General features: G+C 41.2%; 1 protein-coding gene across 2 annotated transcripts in view; it reads right to left on the reverse strand.

Annotated features, from left to right (window-relative positions):
- The window catches only part of LOC124161219 (PR domain zinc finger protein 1), a 278,646-nt gene that overhangs the window by 181,381 nt on the left and 78,691 nt on the right, over positions 1 to 18,574 (reverse strand). Inside the window, exons 1-2 of one of the 2 annotated variants that reach the window (XM_046537483.1) lie at positions 7,302 to 7,719; positions 3,922 to 4,311 (exon numbers count right to left, since the gene is read on the reverse strand). The gene's annotated coding sequence lies outside the window, so the exon portion shown is untranslated. Of the gene's footprint in view, positions 1 to 3,921; positions 4,312 to 7,301; positions 7,720 to 11,879; positions 11,942 to 18,574 lie in introns of those variants that run through there. The other variant, XM_046537482.1, reaches the window with a different exon arrangement.

Here is an 18,574-nt window from a genome sequence, read left to right on the forward strand (position 1 = left end):
CGAAATATTAGGAGAAAATCTGCAAACTTAATTTATCTCAATGACCGGGAACAAAGTTTCACCAGGGTTAATTTATTACATCCTCCTTATGCCCGGAAGACACAAAAAATATTTCTTAAGCTACATGAATCCTCATTTTTCACTCCACTAAAATTGACTAAAAACAAAGGTACTCAATTTCATGATGAGTATGTTTTACTTATGAGCGTAGAAAATTCCCAAAGCTAAAATAGCACTCGACACAGTCTCCACATCATTTCTTTGTCGCAAAAGAGATATGCAATGTATTTCATCAATCTCGTAACCGATAAATGATTAAATATTTAATAATTCAAAAACGTTCATATTCTGTGAATGCATACGGCGAATGTATAGCTTTAAATAAAAAAGTAATTCCATTGTGATCTAAAAACTTTTCACTGCACATGATACCTTCCAAGTGCCAGTAAATAACCTTGGTGTAAAAATGGACATAGGTACTGAGAAAATGTAGGTTAAAGTTCGGAAATAGAATAAATATTACCTACTATAATATAAAAAGTTAATTGGATACCACAATATCTAATCTCCAGAATAGTAAATCTGCTGATGCCGTAGTCAACTCATACATTAACCTACTAATTCGTGCAATGGAGGATACAACCATTTATAAAATCAGAGCTTAAAGTACAGCCAAAATCAAGATATTGTCATACCATGCAAACAAATGCATTGACCAACGAGCACAAACATTCTAAAAGCATGAGCATTGCCGATAAATACACACAAAGAAAAACTCACATCAACCTCACAAAATCACCAATAGATGGTCAAAAAAGCGAAGAAAATAAGACTAAATAATAAAATCACCACTAACGGCACTACTGCACTTTCATTTATTGAGTGTATAAAATAGTACCGGATTCCCACTCGAGAGAATTGGTCACGACCGTTAAAAAAAAGAACAGCGAAGGATTTAAGTTTAAGGTCATTTGGAAGTCACGGGTGCACAGATTTTAACTCCCACATTACTTGACGAGGGAGAGGATAGAAAATAAAAATATGACATAATTCTTTTCCGGCGAATTATTTGCTTGAACTCTTCTATAAATTCCGACCGGTTATATCTGTTGTATGCCACTAACGTTTCAACGGACGTCACATCCTTCGCCATCAGGATGAATAAATAAATACGAATGAACGTTCAGTTGTTATCGGATGGATAAAATCTCAACGTCTTTTATAAAGAAAAAATAGCCATTCGCCCTGATGACGATGGACGCGTCGTCGGTTGAGGCATTGTTGATATGCAACAAATTAAACCGCTGGAAATTCGGAGAAGATCACACGCAAAACGAGAACAGTTTTCATTTATTTTGCCTAATTCAAGAAGCAAACTATTCATGCAAACACTCAAACACACCCACATAAGGTCGAGGATACCTTCCGCTTAACTTTTTCCTCCCTATACCTAAACCTCGGGCACTTTAAACTCTTCTAAGACTCACATGTGCAAAAACACACCAGCGAGGATAAACACACGCTGAGTGTATGATGTACTCGTCGGGGTGTGCACTCGTTAAGGGCGGCTGCCTGATGCGCGATCGATTGCAAGCCTGGCAGTGCACTAATTTTTGCACTTTCTCCGACGAGCACCGTGACTCTCTGCTCTCCCTTTCAGCTTGGGCGCAAACCAGTAATGGCCGCCGACAACGCTCCTGCGAACAGGATCCCTTACGTAACACCAGAGCACAGACGCGTATATGCCCACTCAGGGCCAAGAGCGAACCCTACGTCGTAGAAATATATGAAAAAAACAGAAGTAAAATCTCAATGAGTTAAAACCAACATGCGAACTCATCTTAAAATTGAAAATATCAACGGACTTGTAAGCACGAAAAAAATCCGAATCACTCAAGGTTACGAGGATTAACTATCGCCGCGAAAATCTTAGGGATAAAAAATATAAATGCTAACTTTCAATAAAGATATGCGATCGCTTAGTAAGGTAAACGCGATAAAAATCTTCCGTTTCCTAATCTAAGACGAGTTTCCATTCGTATTCAGCACCGATAAAAAATGTTCGACAATCAACGTATTACTAATTAATAAAGGCGATCAGGCGATTCGTATTCACGTAATGAATCTAACCATACTATTACTGAACATCACAATATTCGATATTAAGAGGGAAAGCTATATCATTAACAGAGCGAAGGCAAAAAATATGAGCACTTGCTCTAAGGAACATGCAAGTCACCACATTAAAACTAGCTGATAAGTAAATGCAAATTAGGAAGAATGTGAAAACGTAAGAAAATACCTACACTTTCGTAGGAAAAGTATGAGTTAAACGTTGCCGAATAGAATGAAGGAATTTAAGCCTGAATCTGTTGAACTTATTCAGAATTAATGAATGTAATTAAACTAATTACTGAGAAAATTCTCCAAATATTGAGTAAAGACAAGTCCAATCACAGTGTAAACAAGTGTTTCGCATTTGAGAGAGTAGTTTCCCATTGATATTAAGCATCACTGGGTAAAACAATGATTACAGAACGATGGAATCCGAGCAATATTCCTAATTTATGAAAACGTTCGTCACCATAGCACACAAAATGTGTCAACTGAATATTCCACCGGTCAATGAGAACTCAAAATCACACCTTGAATGAGGAATTGGACTAGAGATCGATTAAAGTTTTATCACCAATGTTGAAACACGGACAAATAGAGTAACAGACGAATTATTTGAGGGAGATGAGACCAAGACACACGATTGTTAGTGCTGATACCAATCCACATCATCTCGTTGGTCCATACCAACTATTGATTTAACCATACTGGGAATGAGGAAAAGAACAAAAAACTAACGACCTTTTTTTTCAACGGGAAGACAGTGAAAGTAACGTCTAGCGTAGTTTCATTAGAGTGGTTTACCACAGCATCACGGCGTGCGAATCGCACGATTACTATGACGTAATTTTAGGTTTGTAAATAACATCAACATTTGAGAAAATTCATCCTCACCAATAGGCCGGCCACAATCACAAAATCCTCACTAAAAAACACGTTTTTCTTCCTATTATACTCCCAACTCCAACGACATTCTTGATCAGTTAATCCTAGCTGCAGGAATCTCGGCGTCCGGAAATGAATTTTAGCCGCATCCCACACCATCGCATGGTTGAGGTTCTACAGCTACGATTAAGAAATGCACTCACTTGCGGGCAGAGGTTCATTACCGAGGAAAAAACTGCCCCGAGTCTAGCCGCTCCCTAGCCCCGAGCGTGGTTGTGAAGTCGGCCGCGAGATGTCCCAGATTCGAAGGTTACCAAAATGGCTCACTGTGTCGATGCCGTGAAGCAGCTGGCATGACTTGATCGCATAAGCAAACCGAACTCATAGTCGACCAGAATTCGACCCTGAATCTAAACCCTGAGCAACACACAACAAACAGAGGGATGATGCAGATGATAACTATGAGACACACGCCCTCTAAACTCATGAGGTGAAAACAACTCAAACGGACATGCCAATATTCGATTTTCGCGAGGAGACAAAATGGCTGAGGTGACGCTGCGAATCTGCGTAAAGAGTCTGTGGAAGGATTGCCTCGCGATGGCTGCACAAAGCCTGAATGGCGAGCGGAAAATTTTATCGTGAAACCATCAAATAAACAAAAACACACGGCAAATATGATGAAACAGTTATTTTTTCCCAAACCACATATTTTGCCCTATCTCTTTAGATCACGTGGTAGCCAGGAAACACGATGAGTGAAAAACACTTTCTCGCTCATGCTGCCAAACTTTCCTAAATACGTCTGGGAACAACACCGATAACTTACTCACATGAACAACACTGGTAATTTGATGATTTTATCGACGCACAATGCACACAGAAAAACACCAATAAATGAATATATAAAATGTGGCTTACCTCTTAAAAATCCGGAGGTAGGTTAATTTTTATATATTCTTAAAAATCGGCAGTGGAGTTATCTGGATCGTTTGCAGCAAAAAATGCGATGCCTGATGAGGTTTCTTCTAGTTTTGTATCTTGTCAAAGTGTCCCAGCAGAAAAGTTACACCCACTCTTCTTCAAATCTTCCAAAGTCTTCTTTTATTACAATTATTATTACTATTATCAATATTTTCAAAAAAAACCCGCTGAAGACTTATTGAAAATGTCCATGAGTGTTTGTATCGTAAAAATTTGAGGTAATAGTTTCTCCCTTCTCTAAGTTTGCGAGTTATCTCGGTGCCCTTTCTCCGAAGCCTATCTCTTCTCTAAGTGGCGCCACAATAGCTTCTTCGTAAGGAACATGCCCTGAAAAAAGCGTAGAAAAAAGAAATACCCGTTTTTGTTAAAAAAAAATGCGAATCCTGATTTTGCTGAGAAGTTTATGCACTCTCTCTATGGAGTTGAAATACTTTGTTTTCTGCGCTAGGTGTTCTCGCGACGTTTTCGAAGACGATTGCCTTCTCCGTTCCCTCTTCCTCTCATGAGACTGGAGTGGATTTGGGATGTATTCGAAGGGAAGTTATGATAATTATTATGATGTGTCGGTCCACCCTTCGGCCACCCCTGAAAAGGCCGCGGGAGCGTCGCGGGGGAAACTGTGCCACCGGCCCTGAGAGAGTCCGCGGGGACTGTGCGTGGTGAGGACGCGAAGGATATGTGGGGCTTGGTGTGCGCGGAGTGGGCGGTTGGAATACTGCGGGAGGAGACCCTTCAGGGTGGGAGGAGTACTTTCAAGAGGGCGGGCAGGGTAGTCAGGATTTCGGAGGAAGTGGGGGTAGGAGCTGGCGACGCTAAGAAGGACCAGGATGCTCTGTGTAGAACAGGAGACACAGCAGATGCCACAAATCAACTTTCTCGCCGATTTTACTTTTTGTGGAAGGGAAATCAAAGTGAATTCTTGAGCAAAGACTCCGTGCGAAAAACTGCCACCAATCTCAGGAAACTAATTAACTGCACCACTGATTGTTTAACACCCAGAAAAGACCTTCTCCAAAAGGGAACTCGATGAAGATAGTCCACGATTCAAACGATGGATTCTACAAACGTTCCATGATACAACATAAAATTTTAGGTAAAGAATAAAAAAGTAAATTTTAAGTGGAATATAGAAAAATAAAAGTTACTTTCGCTGTGCCCTAACGAAAAAAAGATGGTAAAAATCGAGCCAAATAGTTTACTATTTCAGAGGATACAAACAAGGAACACGTAGGAGATCCTCGATGGAAATCAACAAAACGCCAGCAGATCCTAGTACCACCCACAAGTAGCAGAACACGTGAGCAAAAGTGTGAAATCTAAAAGTCGAAAAAACGACTCAGTGAGCGGACGAAAACAATAATGAAAAATCTAAACGAGAGTAGTACCTTCTGATGTGCACAGAAAAAAAATTTCCCTAAAATTTTTTTGGAAAAGGGGTATCAGTATTATATATGGACAGATACGGTAGAAATGGACGCGTTGTGCCCGCATTGAGCCTTAACCGCGTGTGTTATCACTTGGCTTTCACATCGTCTGTTGGTTAGTTTGGGGGAGTCAGAAGGTGGGAGGATAGGGAGAGCATTGGGAGGAGTAGGAGGAGAATTGGGGCGGGAAGTAGGGATAGGGAGAGAGGGTCCAGGGTGAGGAGAAAGCAGAGGGAATCCTGGAAGGGGCAGGGAGCAGTTTTTAGGCAGGGAGCTCGGTGGTGGGGTGAGGGCTTTATATTTGGGAGGGACTTGGGAACTGGAAATGGCGGGGAGGAATTTTTATTCAAGGTAGTAGGGGTGGAGTGGATTCTTGTGGCAAGGGTGGAGGAGTAGGGTGGGGGCTGCGTCCCAGAGACTATTTCCCGGCATGCACCTCCCTCCTCCCACCCCTACGCCCCTTCGACTACCTTGTCCTTGTGCTTTCCCCGATTTGACACTCAAAGATTTCCAAAACCCCCTCCTCCTTTTCCACCAAGGGTAGGAGCTCGACTCAAAATCGAAAGAAATTAATTCCGCTAATCGAGTATGTAGAACACCATTGGGACTGAAGACCGCGAATCAAATAATAGTCCTGCACAAACCAAAGATTTGGAAAGGCAAGAGTCTTTAGCGAGGAAAGTAAAAATTAGTTTGTTTGATCCTTCCATACAGTTTAAAAATGGTCGATTGCCAAGTTTCCTGTGAAATACCGCGTGAATTTAATACCTATAATATTTTTTTTGCTTAGATAAATATCTGAACGCGAATATTTTTAATAGTACAAATATTCAGTGAAATAGCTATTTAAATCTCTATGTATAATCCAATTTCATCTCAACCGTATTTTTAAAAAGCCAAGAAATAAATTTACAATAATATGAAGAAGGCTTTTACTATTATTGGTGCATGCTCAACGATCGTGTAATATACTTTGTATGTATTTCCAAAAAACTCAATGAAACAATACTTAATAGCATATGGAATAAAAAATCCTACGATTTCATCGATGAGAGCCTAGCAAATTAAACCCAGTAAAAATTTCCGAGCACCCAAATGAGCTTATATATGTCGCTTTAAACTTGCAGATTCAACCGCAACAACGGCACTGAGATTCTCAGGAGAATAAGAGTTTCAAAGGAGTATTATGAAACTAAATTGAGTGCCAAACGTTCCTGAAAGTCTGAAAATAAATAAAAACACGAAACCATGCCACGAATGCGGAGGAAAAAGAAGCATGGTTGCCAAGGAGATTATTGAAAGATTATCACAGGAAAACAATCAGTAATGGTCATAAGCATTTTTTACGTCGAAAAGAACCTAAAGCAAAGAACAGAACAAACCCTGAAATCACTCGTACCAACCTACGGGGAAAAAACAAGATCAAGATGCGGAGGCCGTTCGATAAGCGAGTCGATCTCTTCACAAAAACACATCCATGGTGGTGGCAGACACTGATTGGATGGTAGCACTGGAAAACCACGCACACGCACTGTCACGAGTCCTTTTTCGCACCGCCAGGGTGGCAGCGCCGACGAACAGAAGGGAAAGAGAGTGATATAAAGAGAAGGAAGGAGAGGAGAGCACAGAGTCCCACGAACCCGGAAGTGAAGTCGCGGGACGCCGAGAGGCGAGAAGGCGGGCTAGGGAGCAGGGAGACGCCGCGACCTACCTCAACGCGCAGCCGACCAAAACCCCGCTAAAAATGATAAGCACGCCACCCATCCTGGAGACCACACTTCGATCCCCGATATCCGAGAAAAAGAGAGGCGGAGAAGGCAAGCACTTCATCATCTCACACTCGTAGAATCCTTAGCGCATTGGTCGTGAGGGAAAATAAACAAACCAGCTCACCTTCGACCCACCCATCCTAAGACATGATCACACGCCTCTGAAACCCGCTCAATAGCGGATTATCACAACATTTCCCAAGGGACGTTGATCTCGTTGCAGGGGCCACATCCTGGGGGTTTCCGAACAGCTGACGACCAGCGGCAGCAACCCAGGTCTCGCGATTAGGATACAAAAAAGCCTTGGAACGGCGAACAACGCGATAAAATAAAACAGTTTTTTCTCTGATATGCACCTTCCCGTTTGGAGAACAGCAGAGATGAGAGGAGAGTGTGGTAGGGGAACTTCGAGCTTGAAGATATGGTACAAAAAAAATGTATAGACCCGTTTTTAAAATATGTATCGGAGGCTAACTATTCCATCTATCTTGTACGATGCCTGTCGTTCTCCGGGGTTACACTTTTGCCGGGAGATTATTATTGGGGCTTACTACGGCAGCGCTGCTAGCGGTAGCACTGCAAAACTCTAACTGTAACGCTCTTCCCCCCACCCCCTGCTCCACCTCCCACTACACTCTTAGGCTTAGGGAAGTACCACATGCATCACACTAAACCCACACAGGAATTCCACACGTCAACATCCTAGGAGAGAGGGAAGGAGGAGGAGAGGAGAAAAAAATATTAAAAAAACAGACAAAATACCCTCTTCCCCTACCCATCGCAGAACCAGAGCAGTAAACTCCCATACCCCTCCCCCTATTTCCATTACCCTCGGCGTTGCCCCCTCAATATTCTCCCCCCACTCTCGTTCGCGAGTTAAGGGACTCCCTGCCCTCCCCTTTGCAATTCCCCATTCCCCTCCGTTGCCCCAGTCCCCACACCACTCTACCGCCACCCTCCCCTCCCGCGCCTCGCTCAACCCCCCCCTCCCCTTCCCTCCCTCCCTTCCTCCCCCCTCTCGTTATTCCCTCTTCGCCAAGCTCCTCTCTTCCTCGATCCATTCCTAACTCACTCCTCCTCCCCCTCTTCCCACTCCAACCGTACTGCCATCTTCCTTGTCCCTCCCCCGACTCTACGCCGATGAGAGCGAAAAAAATAAAAAAAAACAAGACGCCCGCGGACAGCTGCGCGATAGCTCGGATACCAGAAGGGTTAGGAAGGCAGTGGGACAACGGCGGGTAGGAAACATTTGACGATTTACACCGCCATCTTTCGCTGGGATCGTGAAAATGAGTGGAAAAATTAGTGGAAGTGAGGGATGGCGTAAGTAAGGTGTCACTTAAGGCTCGTAAACGTGAGAAAAGTGGCCTCGTATTTAGACGTTTTGATAAATATTATTGGAGGTTACGTATGAAAAATTAATGCGGGAAACTTGGACAGCTGCGCGATAGCTCGGAAACCAGTAGGATTAGGAAGGCAGTGGGACAACGGCGGGTAGGAAACATTTGACGATTTACACCGCCATCTTTCGCTGGGATCGTGAAAATGAGTGGAAAAATTAGTGGAAGTGAGGGATGGCGTAAGTAAGGTGTCACTTAAGGCTCGTAAACGTGAGAAAAGTGGCCTCGTATTTAGACGTTTTGATAAATATTATTAGAGGTTGCAAATGAAAAATAAATGCGGGACGCTTGGACAGCTGCACGATAGCTCGGAAACCAGTAGGATTAGGAAGGCAGTGGGACAACGGCGGGTAGGAAACATTTGACGATTTACACCGTCATCTTTCGCTGGGATCGTGAAAATGAGTGGAAAAATTAACAAGGGAGGGATGGCGTAAGTAAGGTGTCACTTAAGGCTCGGAAACGTGAGAAAAGTGGCCTCGTATTTAGACGTTTTGATAAATATTATTAGAGGTTGCCAATGAAAAATAAATGCGGGACGCTTGGACAGCTGCACGATAGCTCGGAAATCAGTAGGGTAAGGAAGGCAATGGGACAACGACGCGTGGGAAAAATTGGTCCACCATCTTTCGCTGGTATGAAAATGATTAATAAGGGAGAGAAGACGTAAGCAAGGTGTCACTCAAGAATCATCAGGCTCGAAAACGTGGGAAAGGAGAGAAAAATTGCCGCGGATTCAGGAGTTTGGATAAATGCTATCAGCGGTTACATAGAGGTACGATGAATTATTCACAATTCAAGGGCTCAGAAACATTAGAGCCGAAGGGAGATATTTCAACGCATATTCATTTAACAAAATCCATTGGCAACACTCTCATAAATGTTATTCAAATGGAGAATATCCGCAGGATGAAAGATAAAAATATTTATTATTCCGCTCTCTTTGAGGAGAGCAGAGGAATATGATTCGCGTGAACAATACGGCAGCTCGGAAACTATATAAGTAAGGAAGATAGGGTAAAATGATATACAAAAAAAAACAAACTACACCTATCTGCTTCGGACAACTTTCAAAATAGATATCGAGGTACAATAGGGATATAAAATGCAAGAGAAAATACAGACTGGCGGTTCTAAGGTTCTGCAACAAGGAATAATATGAAAATATATGTTAGTAATGGAAAACTTATAGTTCCAGTGCTTCCCCTTCAGAAACCCCAGCAACAGTGACGATATACGTATAAGAAACATGAATCGATAACAAATCGGAGCTATGATAACAGCAACCAATCTCCCAAAAACTAAAAAATTCGTTCAAAATTCAGATGATTATGTTCATGAAGGCCCATGTAAGGGAAAATCATCGAGGTCATATGATAATCCAATGATCTATTTGAGAAGCAGGGATGAAATCACTAAATCATTTCAGGAAGATTTTTATTTCTCATATGTACTGCGCACATCACCTCATGACAAAGGAGAGATTCTCCATGGCGGCAGAAATTCATTATTTATAATGCACTCATTCTCCGCAGGACTCGAGAATGGCCCTTAAGCTCACCCATCACCTCGAACGAAATCGGTCGATAGATAAATCATTCTAAGACTCCTGCAAGCACACCATAACGCGCGACATGAGGTGGCGTTAAACGACAAAGAGGGAATGATGAAAACGGAATTTGGCCGCCAGAGAAATCCGCAGAATAGATATTATTATAAAACAAATTCAAAACCCTTATCCTTAATTCATTCTAGGTCGAGAAAACACGAAGTATGCATGAATTATAACTGTACACAATTTTACGAAATCCACTATTAGGTCTTCTATTAAAAAAAATCATTTATAATCATAATATCCTTTTTACACTCCATGCTTAAACATAAGTAGTGAACCTTAAAATATAAATCTGATCTCTTTTATGCATTGTTCCATTTGAGTACATCCTAAATGAGATATTGTAAGAACAGAAATGCAACTTTTCAACTGATCAAAATGTTACATCGGTCCTCGCCATTTTCTTAGGCAAATTAATTATTCCTCACGCAAAATGGACTAAGTATTGCCGAAGAACTGAACAATAATGAGCTTTGTAGAACCACTAAGAAAAAATAATGGTCTTGAGATTAGGAAGACTCGCAGAAGATAAAATTCATATACTTACTTGGTGGAATTTACATTCCTTTTTCCATACGGTTATTTTTATACCGTATCATGCGATTTTATTACGTAAGTCGCGTTATCACAAACTAGAGAGGAAAAAGAGAATGATACAGCTTGATTCCCGATCGCGTTCCTTGCGTGAAAATAACTTTCCAAGCAAGAGTTGGGAAGGCCACAGCGAAGTGAATGGGGAGACCCTTACTACGACGGCGCCGTGCGTCCTGACCTAGGACAACGGAATCCGACGACGCCTTAGCCCTTCCGCCGCGCGAGACCACTGCTTCAGCGTCATCGGCTAACTCAGCCAACGGGCAGAGGGAATAAATTACGTCACGGACGACAGGGGACTAGAAGACGAACTACCGCGTGCCGCAAATAAATAAGGAGACGGACGACGCAACCCTATGAGTGGTATAAATAATAATTCCCCGATAAATTACCCACGAAAATTATTTGCAGTTTCCACGTGACATGCTGAGAAAATGCTGATGTGGTGCATGAAAAAATACTTGTGCATTGAACATAAACAAAGGACTTCTATTTAACTAGGTAAATACGATTCTTTTTAAGCGAAACTTGAGGGTTGTACGTGGTGGAAGGGCTCCATATCAGCAACGAAAGTAGCAAAGGAAGTAACGAAGTGTCATTCATTGCTAATAAGATTCCTTTATCCATACTTTATTTTAAATGTCAATCTACTTTATTATCATCAAAGTAGTCAAGTGATAACTGACACTGTTTTCGAAATTGCATTTCGCACCTTGAACAACGTGCTACTCAATAAACAGCATTGTTAAGTTCGGTATGAATTCAAGCCAAAAAAGAAATCGAAATATTTTTACATTACTCTGAGGAAATGAGTCATATTTAAAAAGCGATTTCCACATACAGTTACACGTTGCTTCTTTTAAAACTTATAAATTATTTAAAAATTTACTTCTCTAATAGATGAAACATTTAATACTCAAATAGGTTGCTGGAGTATTCTTCTGGGAATTTCAAAGGGAGGAAGTGTTTTTACGACGTTATGCCTTTGTTACAAAGTTACTTCGAAATCAATACAACGGTATATTGATCTAACACACTAGACGTTACCTAATTACATAATAGAACTCGATTAAAATGAAAAAATCATACTTACCGAAAAATAACTGGCGATCCACTGATCATAGCCTAAGGCAGCTACGGATACTCAGCCAGCCACTGAAAATAGAAAAAAAATGGATTACTTTCAGTTTTACATCCGCGCGTCTCATATGTACAAAAAACTTTATGTCTGATACGTTAAACGTATAAAGTGACGTTAGTAAGTATGTCACAATCAGTTTCTCAACTTCCTCGGGAAGAATTCTATCGAGCATTATCGCACACTGACCGTCCTTGACACCGACGGTGCAGCGATGATCAGATTACCCATGATTCTGTAGGAAAAGGGCAAGGCTTCGCTCGTATTGTATAAATATTATTCAACATTTCGCTCCTTCTGACTGAGATAAGAGACGGAGAATTAAAGATAAATGATGCTATTTATCTCTCGCCGTCAATGTTGGCCATGAAAGTGTATAAATTCTTCTAATCTTTAATGTAATGAGTCTGCATGAGTGATGACAGGAACATCCGGGCAAGAGAAATATACGATATTTCACATTTTATACGTTTCCTATTTAACCGTTATGCTCAAAAGATTTAAACAATAACTAAATCAATGAGTGTTTCTCTTTATGGTATGGATTAAAAATTGATAGTTTTTTTATACAATGTACCAAAGCAGGGAATTGAGCAGCACACTAGAATGATAACGCACGAAATGAGCATGTGGTTACTTTATAAATAAAAACAGGATTCAAAATGTAACCAAACTATTAATATCCACGCAATCAAGTCGACATTGGATGAAATCTTTTCAAAATATGAAATCCCACAAAGTGGTAAAGGGGAATTTTCAACGCTAATATAACTCCTCTGGTGCGCTTGAAATATTTATTAAAATTGATTGCTACCTCAATATATTACATCTCACATTAAAATCGGAATATGTGTTCGATAAAAGGTGTAAAAATTTCAAACTTGAGGGCGAGCGTACTTGGCACTGAGCAGCGTAGTGTACCGGAGTACTGCAATTAAAAATAAAAACTCAATCGTCAGGAGAAGAATTGCGGTGGCCCTTAACTCAAATATCGCTCATAATAAGAAAATGAATGAAGCAGTGTTTAACGTATTTTAAGGCAATCAGAAAGACGGGGGAGAAGCAATATTAATGGCGTCCGATTGAAAGAAGTCGGACGCATTAATATTCGGAATGTTGGTCATCCAATATCTGATCGATTTTTTAGGGACAGGGGAAGGTTATTCCTCTTTTGCGTCACTCCGTACCCTCGCCCCCCCCCCCCCTAATTCCGGTGAACTTTACTGAGTCGGAACAGACCAAGGAGTAAATTCTCTGAAACGATACCTCATCTATTTCTTCTATTTTTTTAAACCTATCTCTTATCCCAGACTGGCATGCTAACTCTTCACCTAAAACGTAAAATAACATTTAGTTATTACGTTTTGAAGAGCCGATTAATGACATAATGTAGTTATTCCTTAATAAACACAACAGATTAATCTTAAATAATTGCTGAATCTTTATGGAAATAGAAAAAAAAAAAAACTAGGAAAAGGACGGGACAGCTTAGTGGACAAGGTGAAGACAATCGTTGAAGAAGAGGTGGATAGAAAGAACAGATAGGGACAGTCCCGAATTAGTTGGATAGGAACGGTTACTAAGGTTACAACAGAGAGAAATCTGATCGATTATTTTATCCCTAAACAAATGCCTTCCCGCTTTAAGTAGGTAAATTTCACTTTTCATATTTACTTTACTTCACATACCTACCGACAAAAACTTGAAATGAAGTCAAAAATTGACATTTCAGTTCGGTAACAGAATTCAAAATTTGCACGTAGAAGAGAAGATAACAAGAGGAGGACCAAAGGCTGGGACCAAAGAGAAGATGGAAGGGCTTTGTCGAGAATGAATTGAGGGAGAAGGGTTTAACTGATAGGGATGCCAGAGGAAGAAGTCATTTTCATTTTTTAAGGATACCGAACCACGGATGATGGAGGGAGGCAAAAACTTCTTTGGGTGAAATTTTACACTGACTAATTGTAAGTAAACGATGATAATCTGCGGCCGATCTCAGTTCCCTGGACCGAAAATTAGTGAACCTAACGGCGGTGAGGTTTATCCGCGGTAAAGGATACTTTTTTCGACAAATAAGTTCAGGGAGTCTCAACTTATTTCAGCTTTTCTTTTGAGGCGTGGGCAAAGACTGGAATGTTGCTTGAATAATCAAGCCATGCAGATGTAAAAAAAATACACCAGCAGAAATATGAAACAGACTCTCTTTCAGGAAACCGCCGCAAAATTCTTGAGCAAACATTTCGCACAATGTATATTCCTGGGCTACGCCCGTATTCCGGTATCACGAGGAAATCCCCACGCTGGGATCTACTTGAAATAACCTCGCAAAACTCCACGAAATTTCTGTCACACAGATTTCAGTCTCCCCTTGAAATTTATAGTTTTGGATTTGCTAGACGCAGGGAACATCCCATATATAGCCGGCTTTAGAGAGAGATGGAAAAAGTAGTAAGCCTTTAATATCGGAGGATAATTTTTTTATTGCTGCGGCTGAATGTTTGGATTTTAAACCATTAATAATAGGATAAAAAAATGCCTTGACAGGGCTCACAAGACGATTTTCCACGTGACCTGCGGGGTACTTGTACTACTAGGGTGCTTGTATAGTGCGGTATCAGACTTATGAGCCTATTATTGATTAGAAAAGCTATATATTCATTGGAAAATTTTATTTATAGCCATAAGGAAAGTAAATTTATATTAGCTTATTATTACTTCCTTATGTCCAGCCTATGCATAAAGAGGGTACACATAGAAAGCAATGTAAAAAAGTAGCATGCCTTTATTATGGGAATTTTTCATTGATTTGGCCAAATTTTTGGATTTTAAATCCATAGGACAAAAGTTTTGCTTTGACAGAGCTGATAAGACGATTTTCTCGGTGACCTGAGAGGATACTGGTATAGTACGATACAAGGGCGACTCCGTATCATAACTAGGGAGGGGGGGCAAGCCATGGTCTAGGGGGCGGGCAAGCCATCGTCTACGGGGGTGGCAAGCCATGGAATTATTAGATTATTTCTTGAAAAAAGAGTTTTATTTTAGTTACAAATCTTATACTAATATATATCATTCGTGGGTTCAAAGAAAATTTGCTGAATACTTCGTTTCAATTCAGTATTGATTTTGCTTAAAGACTTTTGCGATTTTTGCTTTTAAGGGGGGGGGGGGGACAGCTGCCCCCCCTGCCCCTCGCTGGGTACGCCCATGGTACGATATCAGACCTGAAAGTCTATGCATAAGGATATCAAGAGAGAAGGACCGCGGAGGAGAAATCGCTTGAATGACTGATATGAAAAGTAACTTGGCCGGATCGCCTGCGAGCTCCCGTCACCACGAGAGAGAAATGGCCACTGGGTGCGGGGGAACTCCGTTGACAGGATACCAGCGGCGCGCGACGCGTATGATGGGCCGAGCGCCCCGCCGTGCGTCAACGAGGCGCCGAGGTCAAGGAAGTCAACCCGAGGTCGCATCTTCCGCGACACCAAGCTCCATTCCGCGGCAAAGTTAAAACTTCGCATCCCGAAAAGAACGTCTTTCACGCATAGACATCCAACTCAAGCTGACAGTAAACTTTCGCGAAAAGAAGGTTCAGTACTCCTTCAAACTCGTTGGCTATCGGGTTTGCAGCGGGACGATATCGGCAAAAAATATCGAACTATACGAACACTTTAGTACAAAAAGATGCGTCCACTATACCGTTACAGACTGGCGGGTGTTTGACGGTACAATGACCCAGGAAAATAATAAAAATGATGACAATAATGCAATTTTCGAGTGGCCGATGCTTCGTCCACAAAATGAGTGTGACGTTAAAAAAAACTAAATATGTAATCGTCATAGCATAGTAATTATCGTTAAAACAGGAGTACATTATAGCGACTGCACAGTATACTCTCTTGCCTGTGAACATTTTTGGTTCTTATGTTTGCTCAATTACACATTCATTTGCTGGCGAGCTCAATTTTTGAGAAAAGGAATCCATGGTTTAGAATGAATTCAAAGATAAATCCTGTTGTTACATAACGCCCATAGTTAGGGATATATTTATACTGTTGGTGTCCACCGATGAGCGACAGGAAGAAGTTAGAAGAATGAATGATATTTTGCTTATCGTGCTCTACACTGCAGACAAATAATTTTGCCATTGAATTCGAATGAACTAAATCTCAAACACAAGTCATTCGTTTCCTTCGTTCACATGAGGCGAGGTGAGAGTCTTTCTGAAACCAAAAATATCCCTTATCACTAGAATGAGCTTCTATCCTCGCCAGCATTTTCCCAAACGCCATATACCTCTCTAGTGTACTTCAATCTTCTCGTGCGAATGATTCAGCGGCGTGCTCACACTCCCGGAAGTTAAGATAGGTCGGGGGAGAGGAGCAGGAGTCCTGGGGTGACATCTGTCGGGAGGCGGCCGAAGCGCGGGGAATGCAGAGAAGAGAGTGCGAGAGACGCAGAGGACCTCCCGCAGACCGCCCCACGCATTCAATCACTCTCCCTATCCATTGAAACCATTACCTCGCAGTCGACTCCGCCTCCCGTAAATGCCGACCGAGGCTAGATCGATCAATCGAAAACATCATCGATGAACAAGGCCAAGCCGTACGGTGGTCACTTGATAAGTTAGGCAAAATAAACTAAGTATTATTTTATTCGATACTTTATCCACATTTAAGTGGTGTTAATCGTCACATTTTCAGTGACAATGAGTAATTCGATAAATATTTGTGAAGTAACTTTTGTCGATACATTATATTCAATACTGTATTGATCGTTTGCATGATATTATTTATCATATTTAAAGTCGTAATAAACGATTCGATTACTTTTAAGTAACTTTTGTCGATACATCCGGGTTCCACTCGATATCGATATCTGTCACTACTTCACAACTATGGAGTCTCCGCTTCAAACGCATTACTTCCATAGTTAATTACATCATATTCACGACGAATCGCTGGTTGCGAATGATGTTGATCGCATATAATCGTTGAATTGTCTTTGGTCATCATATTGTCGAAGGTTGATAATTATTGCCAATTATCGTCAATTTTCGGTAATCATTGCATTACATGTGCCCGATAACTATTTAATTTGAACGCCGAAGTATGTAGTTTAATGCCATGGATACCGAGGCTGTAACTATCAACCCACGATCAAAAATTAGTTATAAATGATTGAAAACCGTCAATGATCGATCAATATTGAAAATCGATAGGATCCACGACCAGTTAATCAGTGTACAATTTTTTTTAGTACCAATAATAACGCTTTTAAATTGCTATTCAATTTAAATTTCGATGGTGTTAAACCTCAAAATAACGGATAATATGACTGCATGAAAACTCATAAATTGCATACAAAATAGCAAAACAGCATAAAACTATAACTGAGAAAAGTAACATCAAGAAAATTGAAAAAAATGGATGCATATTAAATAAAATATTCTCAAAAATGATCATTAGCATAGCGATGAATTCACAAAGGAACAAAAAGAGCACCTAACATAAATTTATCATGATCATAATAGACAAACATTCCATGATAATTATCAATACTGTTACAGGGAAGTGCTACAAAAGGCTAAGAACTATCTTGAAATTACACGGCCGCCGAATGCAATTCCAGAATCCATTAATTCAGTGTCGACAGGCGGAGTTTAGCCTCATCAGGTCGGAATGCACGCATTTTTCAATCAGCGACGACGGCGTATTGAATTCATGACATACATTATGCATAGTCGCGAAAAAAATACGACGAAATAAATTTCTTTTTTTCCTTATTTTCACGGAACAGAGTCTGAATCGATCATCCCGCACGCCGAGGCCCAATCGAACAGAAGGAAATAAAAGACGGACACGAAAATGAGGCGGAAATTAGTCCTCCTCCCGGCAGATGTCTCTGAAGTCACGCCTAAAGGGAAGGATTTCTCCCCCCCCCCCCCCCCCCAAAAAAAAGAATCGCTCATCTTCCACCTTCCGTATTCCATAACTCATCCGAAAACCTCCGCCATCAGCGGAGCAGCTACGAAATTCCTCATCCCTTAAAGGATTTACGAATCTGTTGAATATATATATCACTCCGCGATCCGTCTCCCGCACGTCAGGCAGTCACGTCTGCAAGTTCAGCGGCGTTGAAGGGACGGTTTTCAAGTACGCTTTAATGTGACACTGCCACGGGGTGGTGTAAAATGGGGGGTATGGGTGAAAAGATACCTTTGCGAATGCCACATTAATTGGGTTATTCGACTGCACGAGCAAGTCGCTGCAATCTAAGGGGAGGAAGGGGAGGAGTTCGAGCAAAGATTGATAGCCTAGCGTTCCCTCAGGGAGTTAAATCCAGACTGGGATTCAAGGAAGACGTGGCAAGCGGGAATAGCGGGATAGCTTAGCCATAGTCGGGAGACGAAGTATTTTCCTGGAGTTCCGCGTCCCCGAGCGATTCCACGGAAAGACATGCGCTTAGATGTGGAACTACACGAAGCCATATTTCATGAGGATCCTGACGCGTGGATTGTGCGAAAACTTTATGCAATTTAGGTATCCAAAAATTTCGTTGCAATGATTTATATTTTGTTACATTTGCGCGCTGATTTTAACATTTTTGTAGGGTACTTAATGTCATTGCTATAGCTAATGCTTATTATT

The sequence above is a fragment of the Ischnura elegans genome, chromosome 6, assembly GCF_921293095.1.
Source record: "Ischnura elegans chromosome 6, ioIscEleg1.1, whole genome shotgun sequence".
In the NCBI taxonomy this organism is placed as follows: Eukaryota; Metazoa; Arthropoda; class Insecta; order Odonata; family Coenagrionidae; genus Ischnura; species Ischnura elegans.